This window comes from Pristiophorus japonicus, chromosome 19 (assembly GCF_044704955.1).
Source record: "Pristiophorus japonicus isolate sPriJap1 chromosome 19, sPriJap1.hap1, whole genome shotgun sequence".
NCBI lineage: Eukaryota > Metazoa > Chordata > Chondrichthyes > Pristiophoridae > Pristiophorus > Pristiophorus japonicus.
Window position 1 is genome coordinate 87,545,802 of NC_091995.1, and position 13,345 is coordinate 87,559,146.

General features: G+C 47.4%; 1 protein-coding gene across 6 annotated transcripts in view; it reads right to left on the bottom strand.

The window, feature by feature from the left end:
• The window catches only part of LOC139230019 (carnitine O-palmitoyltransferase 1, liver isoform-like), a 107,482-nt gene that overhangs the window by 68,871 nt on the left and 25,266 nt on the right, over positions 1-13,345 (bottom strand). The gene's annotated exons all lie outside the window — the stretch shown is intronic.

Genomic DNA, 13,345 nt, shown 5'->3' on the forward strand with positions numbered 1-13,345 from the left:
GATAATGACACAGATAATCTGTTTTTAGTGATGTTGATTGACGGATAAATATTGGCCAGGACACCGGGGATAACTCAACTGCTTTTCTTCAAAATAGTGCCACAGTGTCTTTTACATCCACTTTAGAAAGCAGACAGGCCTCGGTTTAACGCCAGAAAGACTGCACATCCGATAGCGCAACACTCGCTCACTGCACTGGAGTAGATTTTATGCTCAATTCCCTGGAATGAGACTCGAACCCACAACCTTCTGACTCACGAGGCGAGAGTGCTACCCACTGGGCCACAGCTGATACATCCTAAAGGCCATCTGTTCCTGTCTCAGTTTTTCCGATGTCTCTACCTACTTTGAAACATTTTTTTTGGTGAGGCAATCATATTTTTGTTTTCTCCACATCAACCAGACTTAAACACTGTTAGCGTCCTTTCACATGGGAGACTTCATCAAAAGTAGCATTGAAACGACTGCAGCAACTAGAGAAGTGCATAGAATCTACAGCACAGAAATAGGCCATGCAGCCCAACTGTTTATACACCATACGAGCCTCCCATTCTAGTTACCCATTCCCACCCTGCCTCGGTGCCCCTCTATCCCCTTCTTTCTCTTTTATGCAACAATCTGCTTCAACACATCCCATGTGGCAACAAGTTCGAGATTCTCGCCACTGCAGAAAGTAATCGACTTATTTAAGAAATTTCAACACAGAAGGAAGGGAAAAATTGAGCAGGGACAACGTTAACCCTTTGCTGAGGGTCATAAGAACATAACAATTAGCAGGAGTCGGCCATTTGGCCCCCCAAGCCTGCTCCGCTATTCAATAAGATCATGGCTGATCTGATCTTGGCCTCAACTCCAATTCCTTGCCTGCTCTCCATAACCCTCGACTCCCCTGTAGTTCAAAAATCCACCTTAAATATATTCAATGGCCCAGCTTCCACAGCTCTCTGGGGCAGAGAATTCTACAGATTCATGACCCTCTGAGAGAAGAAATTCCGTTTTAAATGGGCGACCACTTATTCTGAAACTATGCCCACTAGTTCTAGATTTCCACACGAGGGGAAACATTCTCTCTGCAGCTACCCTGTCCGGCCCCCTCAGGCCACAATCCCAGCAGTGATTTTCTCAAATCAATTTTCTGAGACGTACCATAAAGCAATTTTTTTAATTGTTTTTTCCTCACCTCCCCATCCCCCCCCACCACCCAATTTTCTGGCTCTGGTTACATCCCAAAACTAGCAAGCAGTGTGCTTGAGTTACAGTCATACAGCACGAGGCAGGTATGCTGAGGGCGACAGGCAAGGGGGAGGGGTGGCAGTAGACAGCAAGTGAGAGGTGATCTTATTGAAACATGTAAGATACTGAGGGGGCTCAACAAGGCAGATGCAGAGAGGATGTTTCCCCTTGTGGGGGAATCTAGAACTAGGGGGCATAGTTTCAGAATAAGCGGTCGCCCATTTAGAACTGAGATGAGGAGGAATTTCCTCTCTGAGGGTGATGAATCTTTGAAATTCACTGCCCCAGAGAACTGTGGAGGCTGGATCATTGAATATATTTAAGGCAGATTTTTGAGCGATAAGGGAGTGAAGGGTTATGGGGAGTGGGCAGGGAAGTGGAGCTGAGTCCATGATCGGATCAGCCATGATCGTATTAAATGGCGGAGCAGGCTCGAGGATCCTACTCCGGCTCCTATTTCTTATGTTCTAAGTGGACGTTTTAGGAGTACGAACAAAAAAGTTCAAATGCTGCAGATGCTGGAAATTTGAGACAAAACAGAAAAGGCTGGAAACACTCAGAAGGTCAGGCGGCCTCTCAGGAGGAGAGAGCAGACAGTTAATGTTTCAGGTGCGCATTCCACACATCGAAATAACTGGACTGTGCCAGGAGTATTATTGCTTTACGATGCCAGAACAAACCTGCGTTCCAACCAATTGCTTCACACCCTCTCTTTCTGCAGTTAGCGACAAGTGGCAATAAAAACTCGTGCCTTTCACTCAGTTTAACAGCTTACTTGTCTGACATTAAACAGATGAGCACCTACAGTACAGGAATGAGGTCTGACTGGGGAACGACGGTGCAGTCAGCTATCGCAGATTTGGGACTCCCGACCACCCAGAAAAATACAAGATTCCTCCGTGTGACAGCTGTATAGGTTCAGCGCATCAGAGCACAACTCAACGGTGCAAAAGTGTTTGCGATTCAGTATAAATGAGCAATCTCATTGGGAGAGGCCTCAAGGACAGCTGGAAGGGGAGAGCAACTAATACAGGGGGTAGCGTATTGACTGTTGGCCTGAGGATTGTTAAAAGGGCGGAGGTGGGGCGGGGACAGGGAGATTGAGGCAAAACAGTAAAACTTTCCCCTGAATTGTCTGAGCTCTCACCTCAATTAACAAAGTGCTTGAGCCATTGAAATTAAAAACACAGGAATGATTTGGCAGAAAATGTGGAAGCAAATCAAGGAGAAAGCTCATAAAAAGGACACAATCTTAAAATCTTCCCTTAATGGCCAATCAATGCCACTGTACTGTGCGGTCTAGCCTGGCAGCTGCCCAACCTATTTCTATATGGTTTGAGTTTCCATAGTAGTGCATACCACAAATAACTCCACAAAGATCAGATTGCTACGAGAAAGACGATTCCTTCTGTAAAGCTGGACCGGCCCAACGTGTTTCAGTCTGTGACTGTGATGTGGAGTTATCCTACCTCAGGTATTGTATTCTGCGTGCAAGAGGAAATCATTTGTGGACGATCAGCATTACTTTTTTCCCCAGCTATTAGCCACATTGTTCAATGGAGGAAACAGATATCTACCGGACGCTTGCCACTTTAATAGTTTGACCCAGCCCCCACAAACTGACCTCTGTCCCTGGCCTCCGACACCATTGCAATAAAGTTCCACTCAAGCTCGAGAGGAACACAGCACCTAGAGTTTCTAACTGGCACTTTGCAGCGCTCTCGACTCAACGCTGATTTGAACAGCTTCAGGCCTTAACCACAGCTCTCCTTTATTCTCGGTTAGCTGATGGTGGGTGCAATCAGCGCTTCCAAGATGAGGGGAGGGAGTGTGGGTTAGTGCTTGGGGTGGGGAATCCCCTATCTGTGCAAGGCTGGCAAGGAGGTCCACATCCCTGGTGTCCATCTGTCTTTAACATTACTGTGGCACCAGAGCAGTGTCCACTTATCAGATTTTCCATGCTTCCCTCCCCCTCTGCTGTAACCATTCACATAGCCACCGCGTCTCGGATATATCTTTCATTTCTCTCATTATTGCCTCCTTTACAACAGTGACCACACTCCATGGAAGTCTTGCTACAGTTATACAGAGTATTGGTGAGGCCACACCTGGAACAATGCGTGCAGTTTTGGTTTCCATATTTACGAAAGGATATACTTGCTTTGGAGGCAGTTCAGAGAAGGTTCACTAGGTTGATTCTGGGGATGAGGGGGTTGACTTATGAGGAAAGGTTGAGTAGGTTGGGCCTCTACTCATTGGAGTTCAAAAGAATGAGAGGTGATCTTATCGAAACATATAAGATTATGAGGAGGCTTGACATGGTGGATGCAGAGAGAATGTTTCCACTGATAGGGGGAAGACGAGAACTAGGGGGCATAATCTTAGAATAAGGGGCTGCCCATTTAAAACTGAGATGAGGAGAAATTTCTTCTCTGAGGGTTGTAAATCTGTGGAATTCACTGCCTCAGAGAGCTGTGGAAGCTGGGACATTGAATAAATTTAAGACAGAGATAGACAGTTTCTTAACCGATAAAGGAATAAAGGGTTATGGGGAGTGGGCAGGTAAGTGGAGCTGAGTCCATGATCGGATCAACCATGGTTGTATTAAATGGCGGAGCAGGCTCGAGGGGCTGTATGGCCTACTCCTGCTCCTATGTCTTATGTTCTTATGAGACGTGAGAGGGACTATATGAATGCAAGTCTTTCTTTTGTCTTGCACTATCACTCTGTCCTTTAAGCATCTCCTGTCCTCCACGATCATTTTACAGCTCATATTTTTTGTGGACAAGGTCACTTTTATTCTTCGCCTCCCTGCTGCTTTTCCCTAGCACACTGAGTTCCTCCTTATAAGCTGTTCATCTGTAACATCTTGTGGTTCTGACGCAGGGTCATAAAGCTGAAATGTTAACTCTACCTTCCTTTCTCCACAGATGCTGCCTGACCTGCTCAGCATTCATAGCTTTTTCTGATTCTGTTTCAAATATCCAGCAGTACTTTGCTTCCTGTTAATTTTAATTTTTTTTTAACCTCGAAAAAATATTCAAATTATCCAATTATTCAAATTAAATGTAGATTGCAGTTTAAAAGTCTTCAAGATGTTACAGATCTCTCAAGCTATTAATTACCAGACACAGTTTTGATCATTTTCCTCTTATACAGCTAATGTAAAACAGCCTCCATTATTTAAAAGCAACCTCCTCACCCTAATACTTAGCCACACTGGTTAATTGTCAGTAGGGATCATTTAGGACTATGAGGAGGAGGCATTTCCTCACTCAGAGGGTTGTGAATCTTTGGAATTCTCTATCACAGAGGGCTGTGGATGCTCAGTCATTCAAGGCTGAGATAGATAGATTCTTCGGCAATACAGTAATCAAGGGATATGGGGATCGGGTGGGAAAGTGGAGTTGAGGCCATAATCTGATGAACGGTGGAGCATGCTCGAAGGGCCGAATGGCCTCCTCCTGCTCCTAGTTCTCATATTGTTATGTAGGTGTCATTAGTAACAATATCATCCAGTTTGGCATTACCTGAAAGAAAGACTTGGATTTATACAGCGCCTTTCACGACCACCGGACATCTCAAAGCGCTTTACAGCCAATTAAGTACTTTTGGAGTGTAGTCACTGTTCTAATGTAGAAAACGCAGCAGACAAATTGCGCACAGCAAGCTCCCACAAACAGTAACGTGATAATGACCAGATAATCTGTTTTTGTAATGACTCTAACAATGAAAATATTTCCATGGAGCATCCAAATATTTTGTTGCTTTCTACACTTCAGTCCACTGTTCACTTGGATTATATTAACCAGACCAACAGTACAACAGCAGGAGTATTCTGAGGGACAGCGTGCACCGGGACGGTACTGAGGGAGAGCGCGTGCACCGGGGGGGGTAGTGAGGGAGAGCGCTTGCATCAGAGGGGGTAGTGAGGGAGAGCGTGTATCAGGGGGGGTAGTGAGGGAGAGCGTGCATCAGGGGGGGTAGTGAGGGAGAGCGTGCATCAGGGGGGGTAGTGAGGGAGAGCGTGCATCGGGGGGGGCGGTAGTGAGGGAGAGCGTGCATCAGGGGAGGTAGGTAGTGAGGGAGAGCGTGCATCAGGGGAGGTAGTGAGGGAGAGCGTGCATCGGGGGGGGCGGTAGTGAGGGAGAGCGTGCATCAGGGGAGGTAGTGAGGGAGAGCGTGCATCGGGGGGGGCGGTAGTGAGGGAGAGCGTGCATCAGGGGAGGTAGTGAGGGAGAGCGTGCATCGGGGGGGGGGGGGGGTAGTGAGGGAGAGCGTGCATCAGGGGAGGTAGTGAGGGAGAGCGTGCATCGGGGGGGGGGGGGGTAGTGAGGGACAGTGTGCACTGGGGGTGGGGGGGGGGGTACTGAGGGACAGCGTGCACCAGGGAGGTACTGAAGGAGACGGTGCACCAACTGCAGTGTGCTAGACAATATGAAACAGCATCATTTACTTGCACAGATGTCTCTCTCAGGTGCAAGTTTCCCTGCCAGTCACTAGTCCTTCTGTAACTTTGCTTCATACCTTACTGTAGCACGATAATAGTAACATAGAAACATAGAAAATAGGTGCAGGAGTAGGCCATTCGGCACTTCGAGCCTGCACCACCATTCAACAAGATCATCCACCGCAGCACCTCCCCCCCACGCCCCCTCCACACCCCCCCAGCCGCAAGGACCACATCCAACTCCCTCCCGAACACATCCAATCAACTGGCATCAACAACTCTCCGCGGCAGGGAACCCCACAGGCCAACAACTCCCCGAGTGAAGTCGTCTCTCCCAATCCCAGCCCCAAACAGCCCACCCCCCATCCCAAGAGCATGCCCCGCCCCCCCCCCCCCGGGCTCCGGACCAAACCGGCCACCCCGGAACCATGCCCCCGCGACGCCAACTGTCACAGGACAGAGAGTGGAGAGCACCAGTTCACACTGTCACAGGACAGAGAGTGGAGAGCACTAGTTTCCACTGTCACAGGACAGAGAGTGAAGGGCACCAGTTCCCACTGTCACAGGAGCACCCAGTCGTACCCCGGTAACTGCCCCCAAAGGCAGTGGAGTGTGGGAAATTGCACTCCGCTTCCATTGAGGGGTGGTAAGGCCAATTCTGCGGCGGGAGCAGGACTTCCACGCTGGGAGCTAAAATTCCCTGCCTCAGAAGGTTACCGCCCCCAAGATGGGGGGAGGCAGAGGGAAGATATGGGGAGACGGGGGCGGGGGATGGAGGGGAGAGTGGTGGAGGTGGGGGGGCGGAGAAACCCAGGGCAGGGGACAGGAGGGGCCACATTGCAGCGAAGTGTGTTGGAGGGTCAGGACTGGGGGCTCTGTGCCTTGGTGCGGGGAGTGTTCGGAGTGGGGTGGACAGGTTGACTGCGCAGATGGCGGTTGGTGGATGTGGTGCAGTCAGTAAAATGTGTGCCGGCATATCACCCACAATATAATAATCAACATCCACGGGAACTGAGACAAGCCATTCAACTGCAACCTGTTCCCTTGTAAACAAATCCTTCCTCGAATCAATGATTCCGAGGCGAATCCATCTACATTAGGATCATTTCCCCTCTCATCTCCTGAAACTATTCCACAGGCACCAGCATCGCTTAGCAACCAAGTTACCATCCTTAATGAGGGAGCCTAGACAAGAGTGTAGGCACGGTATTCGACAGTGAAGGAACTCAGAACCGGACTCGATCCCGCCTTCCTGCGATGTTGAGGAATGTTTCAAATCAGACCAGCTATCTCAGTCTGGAACAGTCCAGGAACTGAACTTTTTTTTTTAAATTCATTCACGGGATGTGGGTGTCCCAACAAGTCCGGCATTTATTGCCCATCCCTACCTGCCCTCGAGAACCTGGTGAGCTGCCTTCATGAAAACAACTGAGTGTCTCGCTGGGCCATTTCAGAGGGCAGTCAAGAGTAAATCACATTGCTGTGGGTCTGGAGTCACATATAGGCCAGACCGGGTAAAGGACGGCAGATTTATTCACTAAAGGACGAGTGAACCAGATGGGTTTTTACGACAATCTGTTAGTTTCTTACTGAGACAAGCTTTTTATTCCAGATTTATGTATTTAATTGAATTTAAATTCCCCAGCTGCCGTGGTGGGATTTGTACACATATCTCCGGATCATTAATGCAGGCTTCTGGATTACTAGTCTAGTAACATAACATAACCCACTATGCTACATGGAATCTTCTGATCTATACAGCTTAGTACATTAAGATGAAATCATCGGGTCGCTGCTTAAACACTATTTTGCTTTATTTTAGAATCAGCAGCATGTTTAATCAGTTGCATTATGTGACCTTATCTCAAGTTGAGCAGTGCAAATCTTGCAAACAACCTTTGTTCAACTGACCTTGCAGAGCCAATGGTAGCAAATAACTGCAACTCCACAAACTCACATAAATCAAGGAAATTAAAAAGTTATGGGTATATAAATGTAAGACTCGTCCCTTTTTTCTCCTCTCCCAAGTCTTCAAATTTTCAACTTTTCAATCAAACCAGTGGGGATGTGCGCAGTAAGGTGCAACAGATAACAACTGGATCGTCACACCATGAAACACAAGAGTACAGTTCAGTTCCCATGCCATAGAGTCTCTGTCCTGCAGCTTCTCTATACTTGTTAACCGCTCTCTGACCCTTTGTCTCCTGCTCCGTTTCAGTTCATCTTTTTAAATTACGCATGTAACCAATAACCAAACGCTTGAGGAAGGAAGAGAGGAACATGTACGAATACTTGCAATTCTTGCATGTCTATCATTGGGAGTCGACACAGATACTCCAGACCCACAGCAATGTGGTTGACTCTTAACTGCCCTCTGACACGGCCGAGCGAGCCACTCAGTTCAAGGGCAAATAGGGTTGGGCAATAAATGCCGGCCTTGCCAGCGATCCCCACATCCCAAGAACGAATTTTTAAAAAGAAAAAAATATATACATTTTACTCTGCAAGGAACTGAGAACAAGAGGGGTTTTGTTTGATAGAAGAACAGTTATGTGCATTAAGCAATTTCAGCAATAATGTGGGTAAAATAGCATGATCATAAGAACATAAGAAATAGGAGAGGAGCAGCCCTTCGGCCCTCGAGCCTGCTCCGCCATTCAATAAGATCATGGCTGATCATCAACCTCAACTCTACTTTCCCGCCCGATCTCCATATCCCTTGATTCCCCTAGACTCCAAAAAAAATCTATCTCAGCCTTGAATAGATTCAGAGACTCAGCAACCACAGCCTCCTGGGGCAGAGAATTCCAAAGATTCACCACCCTCTGAGGGACGAATTTCCTCCTCATCTCTGTCTTAAACGGCCAACCCCTTATCCTGAGACTGTGCCCCCTGGTTCTAGACACTCCAATCAGGGGGAAACAGCCTCCTCAGCATCTACCTTGTCAATCCCCCTCAGAATCTTTCAATGAGATCACCTCTCATTCTTCTAAACTCCAGAGAGTGTAGGCCAGTCTACACAATCTCTCCTCATAAGACAGCTCTTTCATCCCAGCAATCAATCTTATGATCAGTAATGTAACTTTAAGCCCTACTCTTTCAGGATCAGTACTATGGCACAAAATGTTGCACAATCATCTGACCGGTTGCTTCAGTGAATTTGCTTTATCAGAACACAGGCAAACTGCTGTTAGATTTGAGTGCACAAACCACACTTCCAGTAGTAGCGAGCAACCAAAACAGGAGATTGGCTAGTGAAAAGTGAATCAGAAACAACAACTCCTTATGACTCTGTCAGTCTCTATTTTGAAAATGCACACCGTCCTTGGCTTGACTTCGACAAAAGCTACTAGTGAACTGTACTTAGTTAGCTGCCCCAGTGTTTAAACAGGATCAGATTGGCTACTGCAAAATGAGATAATTAGATTAGTAAAAATCTTCATGCATTGTTGGCTGAGCTTCTCTTCCCGGCCCCCAATTTGCATACGGGTCCAGTTTTGCACTTTTATAAAACGGAGTGTTCCTCCAAAGTCCACCATCCCCCATCAGCATATAAACAAACTTGCTCTTCGTAATCTAAATAGGTCAGTTTGACTCAATAGCATCTCTCCTGTCTCTGAATCAGAGTTCAAGCCTTGCTACTGATTTGAGCACATAATCCAGAGAAACACTTCAGTGCAGTCCTGAGGGACGCTGCATTGCCAGAGGTGCGATCTTTTGGATGAGACGTTAAATCAAAGTCCTTGTGCAGCTCGATGTATAATGTGATCCCATGACACAATTTGAAGAAGGGAAGCTGTCCTGTCCAATATTCCTCATTCAATCGCCAAGACAGATTAACTGGTTTTTGCTGAACGAGGGAGGTTGCTATGTGCAAATTGGCTGACACATTTCCCTACACACCAACAGGAACTACACTTTAAAAACAATTTGTTGGCTATGAAGCACTTTGTGACATCCTGACAATGTGAAAGGTAGTATATAAATGCAAACCTTTCCTTCACTCCAAGTTCCATCATTTAAACCTAAATTAGAAAATGCCATTGACGTCACAAATTGCCATTGTTTTTTTCAAAATGTTAGCCGTGAGAAGAGTTTATTGTTGGTCTCCCACCGACAATGCTGAACACCCTGCCCAATACAGCCATTTTGAAAATTCTCCAAAATGACCGCTTTGAAGACTACCTGTTTTTTCCAATTTCAATTACTGAAAGAAAGCAAGAAAGAATTTGCATTTTTATCGTGGCTTTCACCACCTCAGGATGTCGCAAAGCACTTGACAGACAATGAAGTGCTTCTGAAGTGTAGTCACAGTTGTAATGTGGGAAATATTTATCAGAAGAGATTGACTGCTCCAAAGGAAGTAAACTAACAGCACACTCAGTGACTATTTACTATAATCAGAGGGGAAGTGCTGACAATAGAACACAGAAAAGTAGAGTGATTGCTATCTTGCTACAACTTCTGGCCCGGTGAGTTCCTGAGGTTCAGAGGAGGACAGTATTGACAGGTGAGATTTGTTTGAACCATCTGATGTGGGATGCTCATTATCTGGCAATGCCTTCTCTTCTTTTCTCACTAGGATTTTTCTCCTCTTAACTGCCCTGCCCTTCCAAAGGCAGTTACTAATTATGGAACTTGGCTCCACAGCTCTCCTACCATATATAATGAACATTAGAAGGCTATTGATTATGTTAGGCTACAGTACCGACCCGATTCTATCCTCATTCAGCATCCACATCAGCCGTGGCTCATTGGGCAGCACTCTCGCCTCTGTCAGGAGGTTGTAGGTTCAAAGCCCACTCCAGAGACTTGAGCACAAAAATCTAGGCTGACACTCCAGGGCAGTGCTGCACTGTCGGAGGTGCCGTCTTTCAGATGAGACATTAGACCCAGGCCCCGTCTGCTCTCAGGTGGACGTAAAAGATCCCACAGCACTATTTCGAAGAAGAGCAGGGGAGTTATCCCCGGTGTCCTGGCCAATATTTATCCCTTAAATCAGCATCTGGTCATTATCACTTTGCTGCTTGTGGGAGATTGATGTGCACAAATTGGCTGTCGCGTTTCCTACATTACAACAGTGACAACACTTAAAAACCATTTCGTTGGCTGTAGAGCGCATTGGGACGTCCCAAGGTCGTGAAAGGTGCTATATAAATGCAAGTGTTTCTTTTCCACTGGATGACAAATCAGAAAAGGCGACCAAGGTCGATTTCCCACTTCATATCCCGGGTTCACTGTGGCCCATTACAGCATTCCACTGCCACCCGGATTGAAATCAGATAACAACACAAACTAGGGTCCGGCCTCCAACACTCTCGTCTAAAGAGCACGGCACCTCACCGCTTATATCTACGAAGCCAACTGTAAAACGCCGTTGTTTTTAAAGAGAATGTCTCTCCCTCACAAAGTCTGCAATTAATTATCCTGATCATCAAATACTCCTCCTGAGCCAAGCCTTCCATATGTTGGAGACATATATTCAGAACAGCGTAACTGAAGTCCAGGAGCTAAAGTCCAGTACAAGCAAACTGGAAAGCCCATAGAATAAGGGAGGGGCATTATCAGTAAAGCATAATGATGGATTATACAATTGATTGCTGGGAAATTCTAAATGGGTACCATGTTACTTGCCCTAATTAAATATGCTTCCTCTCACGCAATTTGCCCAATATTACAATATCAACAAATGCAATTTACAACCCAGTAACTTATTTATTAATTGTAAGACTGGTAACACACTCTCCTCTGAGTCAGAAGGTTGTGGCTCAGCACAAAAATCTACACCGACACTCCCAGTGCAGTGCTGAGGGAGCGCTGCACTGTCGGAGATGCCGTCTTTCCGATGAGACGTTAAACCGAGGCCCCGTCTGCTCTCAGGTGGACGTAAAAGATCCCACAGCACTATTTTGAAGAAGAGCAGGGGAGTTCTCCCCGGTGTTCTGGGCCAATATTTATCCCTCAATCAACATAACAAAAACAAATTATCTGGCCATTATCACACTGCTGTTTGCGGGAGCTTGCTGTGCTCAAATTGGCTGCCGCAATTCCTACAACAACAAAATCTTGTATTTATATAGTGCCTTTAATGTGGTGAAACGTCCCAAGGCGCTTCATAGGAGTATTATGAGACAAAACATTTGACATAAGGAGAAATTAGGGCAGGTGATCAAAAGCTTAGTCAAAGAGGTAGGTTTTAAGGTGTCTTAAAGGAGGAGAGAGAGGAAGAGAAGGTTTAGGTAGGAAATTCCAGAGCTTGGGACCTAGGCAACAGAAGGCACGACCACCAATGGGATGCTCAAGAGGGCAGAATTAGAGGAGCGCAGACATCTCGGGGGGTTGTGGGGCTGGAGGAGATTACAGAGATAGGGAGGGGCGAGGCCATGGAGTGATTTGTAAACAAGGATGTGAATTTTGAAATCGAGGCGCTGACGAACTGGCAGCCAATGTAGGTCAGCGAGCACAGGGGGTGATGGGTGAGCTTTCTGAGCCTTGAACAACAACCCACGCGGGAACAGCAAATCAGCATTACAGACGGTTCAAGGCTGAGGTCCAACAAAAAACCCGGGACCTAAAGAACAGGTGGTGGATGGAGAGAGCACAGGAGATACAGCAGCTGGCCGACAACCATGATGTGCGAGGATTCTTCATCACAGCCAAGACTATCTTCGGGCCAAACACCCAAGGCCCCATCTCATTGCTGACCAAGAACGGGGAAACACTCATCAAGGACACTGAGGCAGTCAGGGCCCGCTGGAAGGAGCACTTTGAAGATCTCCTCAATCGAGACTCTGACTTTGACTCGAGTATCCATCCCGCAGCATGCGACCCGCCACCACCTCAGTGAGACCCCAACACTGCACGAGGTAGAAAAAGCCATAAGACAGCTTAAAAACAAGGCTACAGCTGCGGACGGAATCCCTGCTGAGGCACTGAAGTATGGCGGAGAGGCATTGCTGGCGCGAATATACAACCTCATATCTGTCATCTGGAGGGGGGAGAGCATGCCGGGGATCTCAGAGATGCAGTAATCATGACCATGTTTAAGAAAGGGGTCAAGTCCGACTGCGGCAACTACAGAGGACTCTCCCTGCTATCAGCCACTGGGAAAGTCGTCGCTAGAGTCCTCCTCAACCGTCTTCTTCCCATGGCTGAAGAGCTCCTCCCGGAGTCACCGTGCAGATTTCGTCCCCTACGTGGCACAACGGACATGATCTATGATCTTTGCAGCACGACAGCTACAGGAAAAATGCAGGCAACAGCACCAGCCCTTATACGTGGCCTTCTTCGACCTTACAAAGGCCCCTGACACGGTCAAATGAGGGTCTATGGAGCGTCCTCCTCCATTTCAGATGCCCCCAAGAGTTCGTCAACATCCTCCGCCTGCTCCATGACGACATGCGGGCCATGATCCTTACCAACGGATCCATCACAGAGCCAATCCACGTCCGGACCGGGGTCAAACAGGGCTGTGTCATTGCCCCAATCCTCTTCTCAATCTTTCTCGCCGCCATGCTCCACCTCACAGTCAACAAACTTCCCGCTGGAGTGGAACTAAACTACAGAACCAGTGGGAACCTGGTCAACCTGCGCCGTCTCCGCGCCAGGTCCAAGATCACCCCAACCTCTGTCGTCGAGCTACAGTACGCGGAGAGGCAGAAC